Here is a 21,590-nt window from a genome sequence, read left to right as displayed (position 1 = left end):
CAACCATCTCATCCTCTGTTGTCCCCTTCTCCTCCTGCCTTCAATCTTTCCCAGCATCAGGGTCATTTCCAATGAGTCAGTTCTTCGCATCAGGTGGCAAAAGTATAAGAGCTTCAGCTTCAGCATCAGTCCTTCCAATGAATATTCAGGACTGATTTCCTTTAGGATGGACTGGTTGGATCTCCTTGCAGTCCAAGGGACTCTCGAGAATCTTTTCCAACACCAGCATTCAAAAGCATCAGTTCTCTGGCACTCAGCTTTCTTTATAGTCGAACTCTCACATCCATACATGAATACGGGAAAAACCATAGCTTTGACTAGAGGGATCCTTGTTTTTGTTGGCAAAGTAATGTCTCTACTTTTTAATATGATGTCTAGGTTGGTCATAGCTTTTCTTCCAAGGAGCAAGCGTCTTTTAATTTTATGGCTGCAGTTACCATCTGAAGTGATTTTGGAGCCCAAGAAAATAAAGTCTGTCACTGTTTCCACTGTTTTCCCATCTATTTGCCATGAATTGACGGAACTGTATGCCATAGTCTTAGTTTTTTGAATGTTGAGCTTTAAGCCAACTTTTTCACTCTCCTCTTTCATTTAAATCAAGAGGCTTCACTTTCTGCCATAAGGGTGGTGTCATCTGCATATCTGAGGTTATTGATCTTTCTCCTGGCAATCTTGATTCCAGCTTGTGCTTCATCCAGCCCAGCATTTTGCATGATTTACTTTGCATATAATTAAATAAGCAGGGTGACAATATACAGCCTTGACATACTCCTTTCCCAATTTGGAACCAGACTGTTTGTTGCCATCCAACCCAATTTGTTCCATGTCCGGTTCTAACTGTTGCTTCTTAACCTACATACAAATTTCTCAGAATGCAGGTAAGGTGGTTTGGTATCCCATCTCTTTAAGAATTTTCCATTCTGTGTGATCCACATAGTCAAAATCTTTGGTGTAGTCAATAAAGCAGAAGTGTATGTTTTTCTGAAACTCTTTTCCTTTTTCTATGATCCAGCAGATGTTGGCAATTTGATCTCTGGTTCCTTAGCCTTTTCTAAATCCAGCTTCAACCTCTGGAAGTTCTCGGTTCATGTACTGTTGAAGCCTCACTTGGAGAATTTTTAGCATTACTTTGCTAGCATGTGAGATGTGTGCAATTGTGCAGTAGTGTGAACATTCTTTGGTATTGGAATGAAAACTGACCTTTTCCAGTCCTGTGGCCACTGCTGTGTTTTCCAAATTTGCTGGCATATTGAGTGCAGCACTTTAACAGCATCTCTTTACCAGGATCAGCATCATCTGGAAACTAAGCCATATATTTAAAAAATGTTCATGGCATCTTCTCATTCCTATTAAGATAAACAGATTTATTTATTTTGAAAATTGAGATAAGTTAAATGGATTGATTTTTTTATGTCCAACCTGTTTTCTAAGAATAGTCTCAGAGCTAAAATTTAGTTGTAGAATTTCAGACACCTTTGTCTTAGATCCAGTACCTTTTCACCATGGATAATTTAGGATTGAGTCATTAAATCAATTAGGAAGGAAGACATGAGTTCTGATTAACAGTATGTCTGAGATAATTCATTATTAATATATCATATAATCTATATTATTTCTAAACAGAAAATAAACTGTGAAAAACAGTGTGCCTATATAAAAGAGATTTGACTGTTAGATTTCTGTGATGCCATAGAATATCTTCATTTGTATTAAATGTATTTACTATTTTGTTTATTCATCCTCTAATTCATTTATGAACTCAGTAAGATAGGTATTGAATCTCTAATAATAGGCCAGATACCCTCCCGAGTTTAAAGATAAAGATGAAAATAAATATGTTCCTTACCTTTAAAGAGGTTCTAATATTGTTAGAGTTATTTATCACTACTTAAAAAAAAAAGTAGTCTTAGTTTTTCGAATGTTGAATGTTTTTTGAATTTTGAAATAGAAAGACAAGTGTTCTGCAAAATGGGAAAATTTGCCACCCTTAAGTGTTGCCTGGTCACTGAACAGCAAGAACATGGTCCTACACTCCTTTAACTGTGTGTCAGGAAGTCACTTGATGAGCTTCTCTGGTCCTTTAACCTGGCCTCAGGTGGTCTTGTCTGAAGTGAAGAATGCTAGCATCTTCCGTTTGTTGGGGGTTTTAATTCTGTAAGGAAGTCAAAGATGTTGTTTGATATGTATCCCCTGAGGTGGAGCCAGGACCCGCCCCAAGGCTGCACTAATTTTCCTTGGGGGATCCTCCCTTGTCTCTGCAGCCCTTCCTTCCCTGATTAACAACTGTCTGCATCTACCTACTGGGACTTAGGGTGGGTCATGGAGGCTGGAGTCTGCCTCCTACAAACAAGGAACGGTGCGGGGTGACGTAAGGGGGTACACAGAAAGGCTTTCATGCCCAGGAGCCCCACAGGGTCCTACTTGGTTTCACTTACAAAAGATAACAAGTTATGCTAAATTATATTGTCTTCAGTTGAAAAACATTACTTTTCCCCTGAGGTTGTCTTCTAGTATCCTTTCTTCCTGCTTCCCTAAACTCTATGTGTTCTCTCTCAAAAGTAAAAGAATTCCTAATATCATTATATTTTATTGATGTTATCAAACATTTTACAGTCTAGCTAGGCTTATTTAGGTCAGGCTGTGGGGCAAAAGGGACAGGGCAGGTTGAGAAAACAGTGGTTCTGGGCAATGACAGACATAAGGGGAATGATACTTGTTCTTGGCTTCAGCAGTAGTCAGAGTGACGAATGCCTATTAATACGTGTTCTGAGAGCAAATGAAAAGTGAGGTGACAGAGTGTGGCATTAGATTGAAATGGACAGGACAAGTATGATACAGAGACCCCGGAGGAACAGGAGTTAGTACTAGGGCCTTCTGCTGCTGCTGCTAAGTCGCTTTAGTCGTGTCGGACTCCTAGCGACCCCATGGACTGCAGCCTACCAGGCTCCTCTGTCCATGGGATTTTCCAGGCAAGAGTACTGGAGTGGGGTGCCATTGCCTTCTCTGTCTAGGGCCTTAAGTGGAATGAAAAAAAAAAAAAAAGACCACTACACGGTGAAAATAGTTATTTTTATTTTGTTCACTTATGTGTGTGTAAGTGTGTTGGGTGGGTGTGAATTTATTTCCTGACTTTATCAAGAAAGGATTCAAATTAATGCAACTGATAAAAATCCAATATTGCCTGCTGATAAAGCTATCAGCTAACTGGGAATTGAAGGAAACTTACTTCAACTTGATAAAGACATCTACAAAAATCCTACTGCTAACATAATACATCCTGATGAAAGAAGGAAATCTTTCCCCCAGTGATTAGGATGGAATGCTTTCCCCTATGACAGAAATCAAGGATGTTTGTCACTATTTCTATCCAGCTTTATATTAAAGCTAGTAAATATGTTTTCAGGAACAAGGTCAATTCATAAGAATAATTATATTTTGATATCCTAGCAATAAATATTCACACACTGGAATAAGAAAAACTATGCCACTTATAGCATCAAAGTTATTCAATACTTAGAGATAAATCTGACAATGTGTAAGATATATACATTAAAACTATATAATGTTACTTAGAGAAATTAAAGAAAATTAAATTAAATAAAATGTTACTTAAAGAAAGCCTAAATAAATGGAAAGAGATATCATTTTCATGGCCAGAAAGATCAATATTGTCAACAAATTTACAGTTAAAATCTGAGCAGATTTGTTTTGGTAGAAACTGTCAATCTGATTTTAAAATTCATATTGTAATGCTAAGGAACTGTTATTCCAAGACGGGGTTTGCCTCTTTATGGGTATTGAGTCAAGAGACAGGTGAAAGATTATGAGAAGGGAGGCATTGTTATTTACAACAAACAAGGAGAACACCAGGGATCTTTCTCAAGTGTGTCTCCCTGAACAACAAAGTTGGTGAAGTTTTAAGCTAAAAGTACACATACATTCTGGCTTCCCAGGTAGCACAGTGGTAAAGAATCCATCTGCCAATGCAGGAAACATGGGTGTGAAACCTGGGTTGGGAAGATGCCCAGGAGTAGGACACAGCAACCCACTTCGGTATTCTTGCCTAGAAAATTCCATGGACTGAGGAGCCTGGTGGGCTACAGTCCATGGCATCACAGAGTTGGACATGATTGAGCACACACAAGCATACACATTCATGAAAACCAATACAATATTGTAAAGTTAAAAAAAATTAAACTATCCTACAAAATAAAAAAAAAGAAAAACATATTCAGAGTCTAAGCTTTAGTTTATTGAAATCATAAATTTCAGAAGGGTCAGAAGAGATCCCATCATCTTTCCTTCAGTTTCAGTTGTTTGGTGGTCGAGCACTTTAGGCTAACCTTTACCACTGAAACAGATCTGGGAGTCTTTACAACTGATATATTAATATTATCTTTACCATTATTAAGGGCTTCCCTGGTGGCTCAGATGGTAAAGAATCCAATTACAATGCAGGAGATCCAGGTTCGATCCCTGGGGCATGAAGATACCTTGGAGAACAAAATAGCAACCCACTCTTCCCTTGTAGTTCAGTTGGTGAAGAATCTGCCTGCAGTGCAGGAAATGCAGGTTTGATCCCTGGCTTGGGAAGATCCCCTGGAGAAGGAAATGGTAACTCAATCCAGTATCCTTGCCTGGAATGGACAGAGGAGCCTGGTGGGCTGCAGTCCATGGGGTCACAAAGAGTCAGGCACGACTGACTGACTAATACTTACTTACAAGTATTCTTGCCTCAAGAATCCCATGATCAGAGGAGCCTGGCAGGCTATAGTCTGTAGGGGTCACAAAGAGTGAGGCACAACTGAGTGAGTAACACTTTCAATATGATGATTTTTGTGTCTGAGTTCTGACAAAATGTGGTCCACTGGAGAAGGGAATTGCAAACCACTTCAGCATTCTTGCCTTGAAAGCCCCATGAACAATACGAAAGGCAAAAAGATGAATTGAAAGATGAACCACCCCCACCCCAACCCCTCCCCAGGTTGATAGGTATCCAATATGCTACTGGAGAAGAGCAGAGAAATAGCTCTGGAAGGAATGAAGAGGCTGAGATAAGGTGGAAAAAACACCCAGTTGTGGGTGTGTCTGGTGGTGAAAGTAAAGTCCAATACTGTAAAAAACAATATTGCATAGGAAACTAGAATGTTAGGTCCATGAATCAAGGTAAATTGGAAGTGGTCAAACAAAAAGTGGCAAGAATGAACATAGACATTTTAGGAATCAGTGTCCTAAATCAGATATTTAGGAATCAGTGAACTAAAATGAACTAAAAGGAGAATTTAATTCAGATGGTCATTATATATCTATTACTGTGGACAAGAATCCCTTAGAAGAAATGGTGTAGCCCTCATAGTCAACAAGAGTCTGAAATGCAGTACTTGGGTGCAATCTCAAAAATGACAAAATGATCTCTGTTCATTTCCAAGGCCAACCATTCAGTATCACAGTAATCCAAGTCTGTGCCCCAACCAGTAATGCTGAAGAACCTGAAGTTGAACAGTTCTGTGAAGACCTATAAGACATTCTAGAACTAACACCAAAAAAAAAAAAAGAAAAAAAGATGTCCTTTTTATCATAGGGGACTGGAATACAAAAATAGGAAGGCAGGAGATACCTGGAATAACAGGCAAGGTTGGCCTTGGAGTACAGATTGAAGCAGGGCAAAGGCTAAAAGAGTTTTGCCAAGAGAACACATAGGTCATAGCAAACACCCTCTTCCAACAACACAAGAGACGACTCTACATGTGGACATCACCAGACAGTCAATACTGAAATCAGATTGATTATATTCTTTGCAACCAAAGTTGGAGAAGCTCTATACAGTCAGCAAAAGCAAGACGGAGCTGAGTGTGGCTCAAATCATGAACTCTTTATTGCAAAATTCAGACTTTAATTGAAGACAGTAGGGAAGGCCACTAGGCCATTCTGGTATGACCTAAATCAAATTCCTTTTGATTATACAGTGGAAGTAACAAATAGATTCAAGGGATTAGATCTGAGAGAGTGCCTGGAGACTGAGGACAGAGGTTTATAACATTGTACAGGAGGCGGTGATTAAGACCATCCCCAAGAAAAAGAAATGCAAAAAGGCAAAATGCTTGTCCGAGGAGGACTCAACAAATAGCTGAGAAAAAAAGAGAAGTGAAAGGCAAAGGTAAAAAGGAAAGATATACCCATCTGAATGCAGAGTTCCAAAGAATAGCAAGGGGAGATAGGACAAGCCTTCTTAAGTGAACAGTGCAAAGAAATAGAGGAAAACAACAGAATGGGAATGACTAGAGATCTCTTCAAGAAAATTGGAGATACCAAGGGAACATTTCATGGAAAGATGGGCACAAAAAAAGACAGAAATGGTATGTATCTATCAGAAACAGAAGACATTAAAAAGAGGTGGCAAGAATACACAGAAAAACTATACAAAAAAGGTCTTAAAGACCAGGATAACCATGGTGGTGTGATCACTCACCTATAGCCAGACATCCTGGAAGATGATGTGAAGAGGGCTTTAGGAAGCATCACTATGAGCAAAGCTGATGGAGGTGATGGAATTCTAGCTGTGTTATTTTGCATCCTAAAAAATAATGCTGTTAAGGTGCTACACTCAATAGACAGCAAATTTGAAAACTCAGCAGTGGCCACAGGACTAGAAAAGGTCAGTTTTCATTCCATCCCCAAAGAAGGGCAATGCCAAAGAATGTTCAAAATATCACACAATTGCACTCATTTCACATGCTAGCCAGGCTCCAACAGTACATGAACAAAGAGCTTCCAGATGTACAAGCTGGATTTAGAAAAGGGAGAGGAGCCAGAGATCAAATTGCCAACATCTGTTGGATCATAGAAAAAAGCAAGGGAACTCCAGAAAAATGTCTTCATTGACTATGCTAAAGCCTTTGACTGTGTGGATCACTACAAACTGTGGAAAATGCTTAGAGCTGGGAATACCAGACCACTTTACCTGCCTCCTGAAAAACCTGTATGCAGGAAAAGAAGCAACAGTTAGAACCGGACATGGAACAATGAACTAGTTCAAAATTGGAAAGGAGTATGTCAAGGCTGTATATTATTATCATTCTACTTATTTAACTTATATGCAGAGTGAAAGAAAGTGAAAATGAAAGTCACTCAGTCATGTCTGACTGTTTGAGACCCCATGAACTATATATTCCATGGAATCCTACAGGCCAGAATACTGGAGTGGGTAGCATTTCCCTCCTCCAGGGGATCTTCCCAACCCAGGGATTGAACCCAGGTATCCCACATTGCAGGCGGATTCTTTACCAGCTGATCCACAAGGGAAGCCCAAGGCTATATATTATCACCCTGCTTATTTAACTTATATGCAGAGTACATCATGCAAAATGCTGGACTGGCTGAAGCTCAAGCTGGAATCAAGATTGCCAGGAGAAATATCAATAACCTCAGATATGCAGAAGATACCATCCTAATGGCAGTAAGTGAAGAGGAACCAATAGCCTCTTGATGTAGATGAAAGAGGACAGTGAAAAAGCTGCCTTAAAACTCAGCATTCAAAACAATGAAGTTCATGGCATCCAGTCCCAGCACTTCATGGCAAATAGATGGGGAAACAATGGAAATAGTGAAGACTTTATTTTCTTGGGCTCCAAAATCACTGCGGATGGTGACTGCAGAAATGAAATTAAAAGACACTTGCTCCTTTGAAGAAAAGTTATGACACATGTAGACAGCATATTAAAAAGCAGAGACATTACTTTTTACCGACAAAGTTACATCTAGTCAAAGCTATGGTTTTTCCAGTAGTCACATACAGATGTGAGAGTTGGATGATAAAGAGGACTGAGTACCAAAGAAAAGACTGAGTACCAAAGAAATGATGCTTTCGAACTGTGGTGTGGGAGAGCAAGGAGATCAAGCCAGTCAATCCTATAGGCAATCTATCCTGAATAATCACTGGAAGGACTGATGCTGAAACTGAAGCTCCAACACTTTGGCCACCTGATGGGAAAAGTCAACTATTGGAAAAGACCCTGATGCTGGAAAAGATTGAGGGCAGGAGGAGAAGGGGGCAACAGAGGATGAGTTGGTTGGATGGTATCCCCTAGTCAATGGACATGAGTTTGAGCAAACTCGGGGAGATAGTGAAGACAGGAAAGCCCGGTGCGCTGTAGTCCACGGGGTTGCAAAGAGTGGGACCCAGCTGAATGACTGGAGAACAACTTTCTTGTCTGAAAACAGGCAATGTTTCTGCACTCTTTTGTTCCCTTAGAGTCATTAATTGCTGAGACCTGTTCAAGGACAAACGTTGTGACCACCTTTAGATCACAAAATGGCTTAGACCAAAAATGTCTTCTCATGTCTAGATAGCTTTGCTTTGTCCTCTTTCTCTGGGGACCTTAAGAAATACATGTCACCCCCAAATTTAAAGATGGTTAATAAAGAAAAGATGTGAATGGCTAATACAACCTGATTTCAAGGTTTATTGTAAAGCTACAACATCAAGACTGGGATATTGGCATACAGTTAAGTAAATCAGTGGAATTTAAGGAGTCTAGAAATAGTCTCATAAATATGAAAAGTTGATAGATGACAAAAACACAAAGGCAATGAACTGGAGACAGGATCATCGCTTTCAAGAAGTAGCCTGGAATAATTGGATACTTCTGTGCCAAAAACAAGTCTAATCTTAAATTTGCATTATATAAAATATTAATACAAAGTGAATTATAGACCTAAATATAAAATCTAAAACCATAACACTTTTAAGAAAACAAATCAGTTATACTACAGGATTTGGACTTTGTTTTTCATTCTGCAACTCCATGTGTTTTTCTGAAGTACCTGGAAGAGGGAAAATGTACTCATTTTAGCTGCTGCTGCTGCTGCTAAGTCACTTCAGTTGTATCCGACTCTGTGTGGCCCTATAGACGGCAGCCCACCAGGCTCCCCGTCCCTGGGATTCTCCAGGCAAGAACACTGGAGTGGGTTGCCATTTCCCTCTTCAATGCATGAAAGTGAAAAGTGAAAGTGAAGTCGTTCAGTTGTATCTGACTCCTAGCGACCCCATGGACTGCAGCCTACCAGGCCCCTCCATCCATTTTAGCTAGAGAAGGTAATAAAAAAAGAAGAATCTGAAAACACTGGAGCAAAACTTATTCTAAATGGTAGTCTTGATTAAGACCCTCTGTATTTACATTCAAATATAACCTCTAAGGGGGAACATTCATTTTGATAGTGCCCAAGATAGGACCTTGCAAATAGTTGGCAGTTAATGAACACATTTCTTGGATAAAGTGAAAAATTCTATAGACAATGTCAAAGAAAAATTATGCTGGACAGAGTTAAACAGGAAAGAAAGGTGTTATTCAAGGCTGTTGCAACAGGGTAGAAAGAGTTAACCCAAACCTGGGAAATAGAGGCCAGAGGATTTTTAAGCGCTTTGCTGAGCTGATGGAAAAGTATTGGAGGACTTCAGAGGAGGTTGTTCAGTGTGTTAGGCCATCTGTGTTTGCTAATGGTGCTTATCAAAGATAGACTTCTATCTTCCCACGGAGACTGGGAGTTAGGATCCCTGTCCTTCTTGATGATTAAATTGCAAAGGGATGATTCCCAGGTTCTTGAGAAAGACATTCTTGAGTTGTAAAATGGGCAAAAGACTAGGAGAAAATTTATATCTCAAAGGGACAGATAAATAGTTTACGATGGAAAGCCTTCTAAAGTACTTGCTCTAAGGGAAATCAGGAGTTTATAGTCTAAACAGGGCTTAAACTGGGGGCTCCCCTAGTAGCTCAGCTGGTAAAGAATCTGCCTGCAATGTAGGAGACTCTGGTTTGATTCCTGGGTTGGGAAGATCCACTGGAGAAGGGAAAGGCTACCCACTCCAGTATTCTGCCTGGAGAATTCTATGGACTGTATAGTTCATGGGGTCACAAAGAGTCAGACACGACTGAGTGACTTTCACTTACCTTACTTATCATCATGATACAAAGCAAAAACTTAATAACTTACAGGAAGAGTCTGTGATGTCTGTTTATATGAAAATACATGCAATTTTATTTGTTTTAAGGAGAAATACTGCAGCATAATACAGTAAATTCTATTTGAGTCTCATTGTGATTTTTGATGATTTGGTTTTGTGATAATGATTCTTTTCTGGACAGCTAAATGGGCTTTTTTTGGTCTTTTTAATATATCTAACTTTAATCATTAACACAGTTGGCTTTACTAGAATAGGTTAAAAAAGTTATTAAATATTTTGTGCATTTTTAATGTATAAAACTACAAGTTACATGTTAATTTCAAATTGCTATGCCACATTTTGCTAAATTATCATGTTGAAATTATATATTTGAAAAGATTTAAGTTTTGCTTATTCTTCTAACATAGGGTAGTAAACCACAGTGCCAGTTACTTTTAAGAAAAACATTCAACTTTTTGGAAAATTTTGCATTAATTAGGTGTTGACTAAAAAAAAAAAAGGTGCACAACCTAAAACTTAAGAATTATGTTTTATTTAGCAGAGCTACTGAGGACTTAAGCTCAGGAAAGGCGTCTCAGATAGCCCTGAGGGACTATTCTGAAGAAGTGAGGGAGGAGCCAGAATATACAAGAGTTTTGCCAAAAGAACAAATAAAACAGGTAGTCAGAACATGGAAAGATTATTGTTAAAGAAACACCAGGCATCTCAAGTTCATGAATTTAGTAGTTTATGATGCAGGAGAGATGCAAGAGTCTAAACTCATTGAAATCATTCCTTTGATTTGCACCTGAACTATCTAGGGCTAGTATCCTTTCTCCAATCTGAATCCCCTTGGATGGTGGGGGCTGTTGCAGTGGCCAATGGCTTGATGGTTGTAACATCTATTGTTTATTGATGTAACAGGCAACATTCTTTGTCCGGCATAGGTAAATTTAAGAATTAAGCTATGTAGTTAATTAGAGACAATGCTAATACATAATTATACCTTTGTTGTATTATATGCAACTGTTGTAACTACAGAAGTTTCAAGGATTTTAAAAAGAAAAATATAGATAGAGAAAAAGCTGATTTTTATTCAAATACTGTACTTATGGTAACAGTGATTTAGAAGGAAGCAGAGACACCCAAGGCAGTCACCTGAATAACTAAGAATTATTTCCAAACTCTGTAAAAGGCTAGAGAATTTTACTGAAAAGGTTGGTGATGGGATAAATATTTATCATTTTCTGAGTTCAATTTCTGCAAGAGTTCATGGGTTCAGTTTGGAATTCTCTTCCACAAGGAAAAAGAAGCTGCTCTGGTGAATTTGTCAGGGGAGTGTATGCTCCTTGGTTTTTGTCTCATCACAACAAAGATTTGGAGTGATGGACATTAAAGCCCCCTGGGCATGTCACAGCTCTCGGGTCTTGGACAGACTGTGTTATAGCGCACCGTGTTATAGCTCTTAGACAAATCAGTGTTACAGCTCAGTGTTACAGCTCTATTTTATTTAGAAGATAGCAGGAAAATTTGAAGAAGGCAATGGCACCTCACTCCAGTACTCTTGCCTGGAAAATCCCATGGACGGAGGAGCCTGGTGGGCTGCAGTCCATGGGGTCGCTAAGAGTCGGACAAGACTGAGCGACTTCACTTTCACTTTTCACTTTCATGCATTGGAGAAGGAAATGACAGCCCACTCCAGTGTTCTTGCCTGGAGAATCCCAGGGACGGGGGAGCCTGGTGGGCTGCCGTCTATGGGGTCGCACAGAGTCCGACGTGACTGAAGCGACTTAGCAGCAGCAGCAGCAGCAGCAGCAGCAGCAGCAGGAAAATCTGTCTTCGAGGCGTGAAGGCACATCTATCCAAAGACGCAAAGAGAAGAGCACCCCAGAGCGAGCGAGCGAGCGAGAGAGAGAGCGAGAGAGAGTGAGAGAGAGAGCGAGAGAGCGAGAGCAAGAGAGCCAGAGAGAGAGAGAGAGAGAGCGAGAGCAAGAGAGCGAGAGAGAGCGAGAGCAAGAGAGCCAGAGAGCGAGAGAGAGCGAGAGCAAGAGAGTGAGAGTGAGAGAGAGAGCGAGAGAGCCCTTTGGCTCCTCTTTTTATATGTTTTTTCCTTCCCCCTGGACCTGCCCTATGCAAATTGGGCTTAGTCAGGAGTCCTCACTCCAGTCCTTGGACCTTCCTTTGACCTTCCTCTGTTCTATTTTTGCGGGCTTTTCTCTTTCTTGTCTTTTAGCCATCACTATTTTGGACTCCTTTTCCCTATTCTAACTACCTACCTAACAAACTGAAGGATGAGGACGTAATACAATTATTACTGCTTTCATATTTACTTTGCTACAAATTGAAGATAGAATCTGTGAGTAGCAGGATCCAGGGACAATTTTAGCCTTGCCACTGCCAATGCTCAGAGATAGCAGAATCCCTCTCCATCCACTATGACCTACCTCTGGCTCAAACTTCCAGTCACTGTTGAAAATATACTGGTGCAAAAGTCAAACTGGGCAAGCAAGCTGAGTGATACGTTGACATGGCGGCCTTCATGAAGTCTGAACAAGAAGCTGAATTAATCTCTCAGTTGCTTATGAAAATGTTGCAGGAGCCCATAGATCATCTTGGAGGGTTGTCTCAAGTGCTGAGAAAATGAGGGAAGGTTCCAATGGCTTGAGAAAACAAAGAGAAAGGCGACAGTGAGCTCTGAGATATCTGCAAGTGATTTACTGTCTCTTTTGAATAATGACAACGACAACAACAAAATCTTCATCCCTAGTGTTTCACAAGCCCAGACGAAGTCATTTACTTGAAAATGAAAGGAGACTACTACTGTTACTTGGTTCAGGTTACTGCTGGTGACAACAAGAAAGGATTATGGATCAGTCACAGCAAGCCTACAAAGAAGCTTTTCAAGTCAGAAAAAGAAAATGCAACCAAAAACATCCTATTGTATTGGGTCTGGGCTGTAAATTCTCTGTGTTCTATTGTGCAATTCTGAACTTCCTGGAGAAAGCCTGCTCTCTTGAAAAGAGAGCTATTTTTCCCTACAGCTTTATTGAAATATAATTGACGTATTACACTCTATGTTAAGGTGTACAACATGAAGTTTTGAAAAATGCATATGCTACAAAATGATTACCACAATAAGCTGAGCAAACATTTATCACCTCACATAGTTACACTTTTTTCCCTTGTGATAAGAACTTTTAAGATTTCCTCTCTTACAGCTTTCAAATACACAATACAATATTAAGTCATCATGTTGTAGATTAGACAACATGTTAGAAAATAAATATATGTTATTTATCTTATAACTGGAGGTTTGTACCAATTAACTATCTTTACTCAATTACCCTCCCCCCAGCAACCACAAGTCTGACTCTGTTTATATGAATTTATTTTAATTTCACATGTAAGTGAGATATTTGTATATAAAGATATATATATATATATGTATAAAAACATCTCCAGAGGTCACTATGATGACTAAACAGCAATCCCTGACTTCAGATAGGTTTTGAACCTTTATCACTTTTTCCTAAGTATTTTATCATTTGGCTATTATCAATTAGATTTTTAAAATTGAGATATAATTGACATTAAACATTAGTTTCAAGGTGTACAACATAGCAATTTGATATGTGTATATATTGTAAAACATTTACCACAATAAATCTAGTAGACATCCCTCACCATATACAGTTAATTTTTTTTTTTTCTTGTGTTGAGAACTTGTACTCTGTTAGTAATTTTCAAGTATACAATACAGGCATATCTTGGAGTTTTTGTCAGCTGAGTTCCAGACCACAACAACAAAGTGAACATTACCATATAGTGATGTGAACAACTGACTCCTTGGAAAAGACCTTGATGCTGGGAAAGACTGAAGGCAGGACGAGAAGGGGACGACAGAGGATGAGGTGATTTAATGGAATCACCAACTCAATGGATGACTGGATGGACATGAGTTTGAACAAGCTCTGGGAGCTGGTGATGGACAGGGAAGCCTGGCATGCTACAATCCATGGGGTCGCAAAGAGTCGGACATGACTGAGCAACTTAACTGACAGTATTGTGTCACACAAATTTTTTGGTTTCCCAGAGCATATAAAAGTTATGTTTATACTATACTTAGAAGAGTCTATTAAGTATGCAATAGCATTATGCGTAAAAAATAATGTATATACCTTAATTAAAACATACTTTATTGCTAAAAATGCTAACCATCATCTGAGAATGAAGGGTTGCAACAAACCTTCATTCTTATAAAAAAATGTAACATCACTAGATGGTCAATACCAAAATCAGATTGATTATTCTTTGCAGCTAAAGATGGAGAAACTATACAGCAAAAACAAAACCAGGAGCTGACTGTGGCTCAGATCATGACCTCTTTATTGCAATATTCAGGCTTATATTGAAGAAGGTAAGAAAAACCACTAGACCATTCAGGTATGACCTAAATCAAATCCCTTAACGATTATACAGTGGAAGGGAGAAATAGATTCAAGGGATTAGATCAGATAGACAGAGTGCCTGAAGAAATATGGATGGAGGTTTGTGACATTGTACAGGAGGCAGGAATCAAGATCATCCCCAAGAAAAAGAAATGCAAAAAGGCAAATGGTTGTCTGAGGAGGCCTTACAATAGCTGAGAAAGGCAAAGGGGAAAGGAAAGATATATCCATTTGAATGCAGAGCTCCAAAGAATAGCAAGGAGTGATAAGAAAGCCTTCCTCAGTGATCAATGCAAAGAAATAGAGGAAAACAATAGAATGGGAATCACTAGACATCTTTTCAAGAAAATTAGGGATACCAAGGGAATATTTCATGCAAAGTTGGGCACAATAAAGGACAGAAATGGTATGGACCTAACAGAAGCAGAATATATTAAGAAGAGGTGACAAGAATACACAGAACTATACAAACAAGATAATGACCCAGATAATCACGATGGTGTGATCATCCACCTAGAGCCAGACATCCTGGAATGCAAAGTCAAGTGGGCCCTAGGAAGGCTGAACTGACTGAACTGAACTGAACTGATTTTCCCCTAAACTCCCCTCCTATCCAGGCTGCCACATAACATTGGGCAGAATTTCCTATGCTGTATAGTATGTCCTTGTTGGTAATCCATTTAAATATCAGATCAGATCAGATCGGTCGCTTAGTCGTGTCCGACTCTTTGCGACCCCATGAATCGCAGCACGCCAGGCCTCCCTGTCCATCACCAACTCCCAGAGTTCACTCAGACTCACGTCCATCGAGTCAGTGATGCCATTCAGCCATCTCATCCTCTGGCGTCCCCTTCTCCTCTTGCCCCCAATCCCTCCCAGCACCAGAGTCTTTTCCAATGAGTCAACTCTTCGCATGAGGAGGCCAAAGTACTGGAGTTTCAGCTTTAGCATCATTCCTTCCAAAGAAATCCCAGGGCTGATCTCCTTCAGAATGGACTGGTTGGATCTTCTTGCAGTCCAAGGGACTCTCAAGAGTCTTCTCCAACAACACAGTTCAAAAGCATCAATTCTTCGGCGCTCAGCCTTCTTCAACTCTCACATCCATACATGACCACAGGAAAAACCATAGCCTTGACTAGACGAACCTTTGTTGGCAAAGTAATGTCTATGCTTTTGAATAGGCTATCTAGGTTGGTCATAGCTTTCCTTCCAAGGAGTAAGCGTCTTTTAATTTCATGGCTGCAGTCACCATCTGCAGTGTTTTGGAGCTCAGAGAAATAAAGTCTGACACTGTTTCCACCGTTTCCCCATCTATTTCCCATGAAGTGATGGGACCAGATGCCATGATCTTCGTTTTCTGAGTGTTGAGCTTTAAGCCAACTTTTTCACTCTCCACTTTCACTTTCTTTTTTTTTTTTAATTTTATTTAATTTTTAAACTTTACATAATTGTATTAGTTTTGCCAAATATCAAAATGAATCCACCACAGGTATACATGATCAAGAGGCTTTTGAGTTCCTCTTCACTTTCTGCCATAAGGGTGGTGTCATCTGCATATCTGAGGTTATTGATATTTCTCCCGGCAATCTTGATTACAGCTTGTGCTTCTTCCAGTCCAGCGTTTCTCACGATGTACTCTGCACTAATTTGTTTTAAATAAGGTGCTTAATATCTAAGGTATTTCATTAAAGTATTTAATATCTTATGAAATCTTTATGAACAATCCAAGCACAATTATTAAGAATGTGTATATTAAATTGGTATAGGTGGAATGAAAGAAACCCTAGGAACATGAACTCTCAATTTTTTCTTTTTTACTTTTTCCTAAGTTTAATTTTAATATTAAGGAAGTATATTTATGCTTTTTGGTGTCAGCAGTTAGCTTAGAAAATACTTTCATCAAATTTTTTCTCATGAAAATGCTTTCATCAAGTTTTTCTCATGCTTTCAGGAAATGCTTTTGAAATGAGACTGATTGTAAGATATACTTTTCACCACTCTTTGCTTTGTTGTATTTATTGATTTACAATGCTTTGAAATTTTAGTTATTCTAACAAAATAACTTTAGTACAGCTCATATAGAATCCAAAAATTGTCTTATTCATTGGTAAGGAAATAAACATGTGAGTATCCTAGAATATCTTTAAGAAATAAATACTAGACAATAAAGCCAGTAGAATTTTTAGATCTTTATAGGATACACGGGCCTTTTTTGCTAAAGCCAGGATGTTGGTAGTAATCGCAGCAGTCAGAGAAGACCAAGAGTCTAGTAGGTCAGTTATCTCATTGGGGTCACAGAGTGTTCTAATCTGGTGTCAGAGCAGAATATGAAGAATCCTGTCCTACGCATATGGATTTGTAACCAGGCTATGTTGCAAAGAATGACTAATTAGGGGCTATATGGATGATAACTTTCTGAACCATGTTTTAAATGTTTAGTTTTTTAATTGTACTTTGCTTTATTATGCTTCACATATACTCATTTTTTACAAATTGAAAGTTTGTGGCAATCCTGAGTTGTCAGATAATGTTTAGCATCTTTTAGCCATATAGTATTTTTAAATTAAGGTCTGTGCACTGCTATTTAGACAAATTACTATAGCACACTTAATAGACTACAGTATAGTGTAGACATAACTTTTTTATGCACTGGGAAATAAAAAAATTTGTGTGACTTGCTTTATTGCAATATCTACTTTATTGTGGCAGTCTGGAACTGAACATGCAATGTTTCTGAGGTATGCCTGTATTTATTGAGTGATTAACAGCCTTAGCTTTTTATATTATGAAATGTTGGGGGGAAATCTCTGACATGCCTTTGAAGATTTGATCTATGAAAATTCATACCTTGCATTACATTTTAATTGGTAGATGAGATATAAATAAATATCAGAGAGTTTTAATAAATTAAAGGACAGCTTTTTACTACAGATTAATATTGGACTTTATAGTAGAAATAATTTTATAATAAAATATGTTTATATTTGTGAGGTATTGAATATGTGAATGAAATACAGCCAGGCTATAAACAAAACATAGAATTTTGATCCACATCCTCCTAGGCAACCAGGAAAGGAAGCCAAATGGAACCCTCTGTAGCAATCAGCCCCAAAAGACAAACCTTGATCAATAACTGCCACTTCTCTGATTTTAGCCCTGCTTCTAACTTCAGATGAACCAGAGAAAACCAAACAGGCTTCACAAACCAATCACATATGGTGCCCTTCTAAGCTGACCTGTCTCCAGATTCTTCATGCTGACAACTTCCCATCAGGGTATAGCAGAAGGCGTCTCTTTTTTCCACGTTAAAGTTTTTATCCTTCCTTGACTGCCTTGAAATCTCTGCCAATGCAAGTGATGTTGGTAGACTAATTCTGAATAAAAGGCTTTTGCTTGTTCACATATAGGTGGTCTTAATTTGTTTACACATCTGGAAATGTATGGAATATTGAGAGTTATAAAGTTCAAACTGTATCATCTGAGATTTTAAAATAACAATTTCAAGGTATAAATGATTTCAACTTAAACAATCTCATGATGGTAAAAATTTGGTGACTCTCAACTAGAAATTGAGAAGCAGTCAATTCTAATTTATGTACTAGCTTTTGAACAATTGCTTGATTTTGAAATATAGATTTTCACATTCACACTTTTAAAAGTAACTGAGATCATCTGAAAGTTATTTTAATATATAATTTATAGTGGTCCTTGGAGTCATTAACCCGGGATCATACCTGGTGATTTAAAGTTTTATCCAAAAAGAATTTTGACTTTCAGTTAGTTGGTAAGGAATATCCAATATTTAGATAAGAAATTCAATTATCTTTTCATAGAAGCCAAGATGATTAGAGTTCAGAGAGCCAGAGGCACTATGCTGTTTCATTTTAATGTATAGCTGAACCAATTCTGTTTTTAAGTATGTATTTTATTTCAAGAAATTGGATCTGCCTTGAGAGCCATAAACTCATACAACTGCATTCATATTTATTGTTTTAAAAGTAATTATTGTGCTAACTAATACATTAAATTTGTTCTGTTAAATAATAGAGGCCCTTAAATTTGTAAAAATCTCCCTGGAGTTTTCTCCTGTACCATTATTATGTGCCAACACAAATTACTGATAAAATAGCCAAAAACATAAGAACTTTTCTCAGGGCTTTTAAAGAAGAAAGAAAAATGAAAAATTTTTTCATTGGTAATGTGTATTTCAGTTAGGAAATCTGAGGATTCACTAGTGGTTTTCAACTTTTTCAATGAACTCATTAATCCTTAAACCAATTCTAGGAGGTTAGTGTAATAATTACTTAACACTTCCTTTAAATTTATAATTTTATGACATAAATCAGTAGCTTTTATATTTTAGATTTGAATATAATTTAAAATTAAGGAATGGGAAAGAGTCATAAAGTATTTTTACCAAGTAAAGTTATAAGAAGCTACCTACCACCATCAGCACAACTACAACATACTGTCATTGACTTTTAATTGAAAAAAGAGAGTTTAACATCAAGACAGTGAGCCTAAACTCGGAGTAAAGACAAATCTTACTGAAAAAAAAAATTGCCTTATGAAATACTCATTTTATTCTTTATTTTTGTTAGATGTTTACATGGGTCAGTAAAAGCTCAACATTCAGAAAACTAAGATCATGGCATCTAGTTCCATCACTTCATGGCAAATAGATAGGGAAACAGTGGAAACAGTGGGCTTATTTTTCTGGGCGCCAAAATCACTGCAGATAATGATTGCAGCCATGAAATTAAAAGACGCTTACTCCTTGGAAGGAAAGTTATGACCAACCTAGACAGCATATTCAAAAGCATTACTTTGCCGACAAAGATCTGTCTAGTCAAGGCTATGGTTTTTCCAGTGGTCATGTATGGATGTGAGAGTTGGACTATAAAGAAAGATGAGCACTGAAGAATTGATGCTTTTGAACTGTGGTGTTGGAGAAGACTCTTGAGAGTCCCTTGGATTGCAAGGAGATCCAACCAGTCCATCCTAAAGGAGATCAGTCCTGGGTGTTCATTGGAAGGACTGATGCTGAAGCTGAAATTCCAACACTTTGGCTACCTGATGCCAAGAGCTGACTCATTAGAAAAGATCCTGATGTTGGGAAAGGTTGAGGGCAGGAGGAGAAGGGGACAACAGAGGATGAGATGGTTGGATGGCATCACCGACTCAATGGACATGGGTTTGAGTGAACTCCGGGAATTGGTGATGGACAGGGTGGCCTGGTGTGCTGCAGTTCATGGGGTTGCAAAGAGTTGGACATGACTAAGCAACTGAACTGAACTGAAGACCAATCTGTGGTTTTACTTGAAGACGAAATTAGAAATTTTAATGGGTCTGACTAGTTGAAGCCAAAAACAATCAATTGTTTGTGAATGACATTAACAACAGTCAAATTTCCTAAGTTTTGTGTGGATAAATTATAAATTAATTAGCTCATTGAATTCTTTTTAATTTTTTTTTCAGTCTAATGACTGAACACAGTGTGAACAGTAATAGAAACAGAAGCCACACAAAAAATTGAATGCTCATGCGTGCTCATTTGTCTGTAAAATTGTGACATAAAAGTGTTTTGCATACTGAGCAGTTTATTTTCCTCATGCCTGCCAGTATGTTAGGTGGTTTCTTAGCACTTGACACTTGAGTTGGACACTTCTCCAGTGTCCTCTGCTTTGACTTTAATGTCACTGTGTCTTTGGGAATAGTAAGTGTCACATTTGAAGTTCCAGGGATTTAGAGTCTTCAAAGCATAACTCAGTGTTTTGTTTGTTTTTTTCCCAAGGATATAGCTTTCAAGTTACAGCAACTATTACTCAAAACTATCTGAAACAATATTGTGAGTGTGACAATGAAAATACCAATTAGGACAAGTTGATTTGGTTGGTGATTCTTACATAGAATTCATAGAGAAAAGCATCCTAGTGAAAATAGTTTTATAGTACATAGTAATGTGTTTGCTCTTACACATTTCATTTTATTAGAAAAAGTAGTTTAAAATAATTCGTAATGAAACATACTGTAGTGGGTTGAATTGTGTCCTCCCCTACCCCAACAAAAAAAGATATGCCCTAATTATCATGCCCAATACCTGTGATTGTGAACTTTTTGTAAAAAGGGTCTTCACAGATGTTAAGGGTCCCAAGATGAGAGCATCCTAAATGATCCAGGTGAAGCCTAAATCCAATGAAACACATCTTTATTAGAGACACAGGGGATAAAGCCATATGAAAATGATGGCAGAGATTGGAGTGATGTGTCCACAAGCCAAGAAATGCCAAGGATTCCTGTAGCAACCAGAACCTTGGAGAAAATCTCTTGGACAGATTCTCCCCTAGAATATCAATAGTCAGTCAATCTTGCCAGCACTAATTTTGGACTTCTGGCCTCTAGAACTGTGAGAGGACATTTTAATTTTATTCTTTTAAGCCATCAAGTTGTGGTAATAAGTTGCAGCAGCTCTAATAAACCAGCATGTATACTTATGCATAGACTAAAATGTCAGAAAATTGAAAAACTAAAATAGGAAAGTGGTTACAGAATTTTAACTCAACAAGAGCTAAATAGAGGATTAATTCTAAATTATGGGTCTTCTGAACTTTTATCTCATATCTATATTAACAAACGGAAATAAAACTAATTGAATTTGCAACAACTCAATTTCATGTTACATTCCAAAATCATTGAATATACGATACTATAAATGAATACAGTGAAATAAAAATTTATAAGTAGAAACTGATTAATTTGGAATCCAACCATTTAATATATTTAGGGGAAATGCTTCCTGAAACATAAATATATAGGGAGAAAGTCACTTGGGAAACCCTTAAATGCTTAAGTGGAATATTAAGGGTATTAACCAAATGGTGTCAATTGCTGTGACATTAAATAACTAATAGCAGAACAACAGTCTTTATGTAAAAAGTCTTTCTAGTTTTTAGTCAATTGTTATTTGTATAATTAGTAAACAGTTTCATCATCTATGCTATAGTTATTTAAAATCAAGCCAAAAAGAATTCAGTCATATTTTGGGGAGATGTTTTTATGCCTTTTAAGTTAGGCCAACTCATAGAAAAGTGTTCCAAATTTGTCTATTTAAATTTACCAAACACCTCTTTAAGAGAACAAATAGCTGACATAATTTAGGTCATAATCCTCTTAAAACATATTTTAGAATTTTAGCATAAAGT

The 21,590-nt window shown here is 37.9% G+C and overlaps 1 pseudogene; it reads left to right on the top strand.

The window, feature by feature from the left end:
- LOC113879607 overlaps window positions 1–12,997 on the top strand; it is a 48,744-nt pseudogene extending 35,747 nt beyond the window's left edge.
- Window positions 12,998–21,590: the final 8,593 nt, after the last annotated feature.

This window comes from Bos indicus x Bos taurus, chromosome 21 (assembly GCF_003369695.1).
Source record: "Bos indicus x Bos taurus breed Angus x Brahman F1 hybrid chromosome 21, Bos_hybrid_MaternalHap_v2.0, whole genome shotgun sequence".
Taxonomy (NCBI): Eukaryota; Metazoa; Chordata; class Mammalia; order Artiodactyla; family Bovidae; genus Bos; species Bos indicus x Bos taurus.
This window is presented reverse-complemented; position numbering and strand designations above follow the sequence as displayed.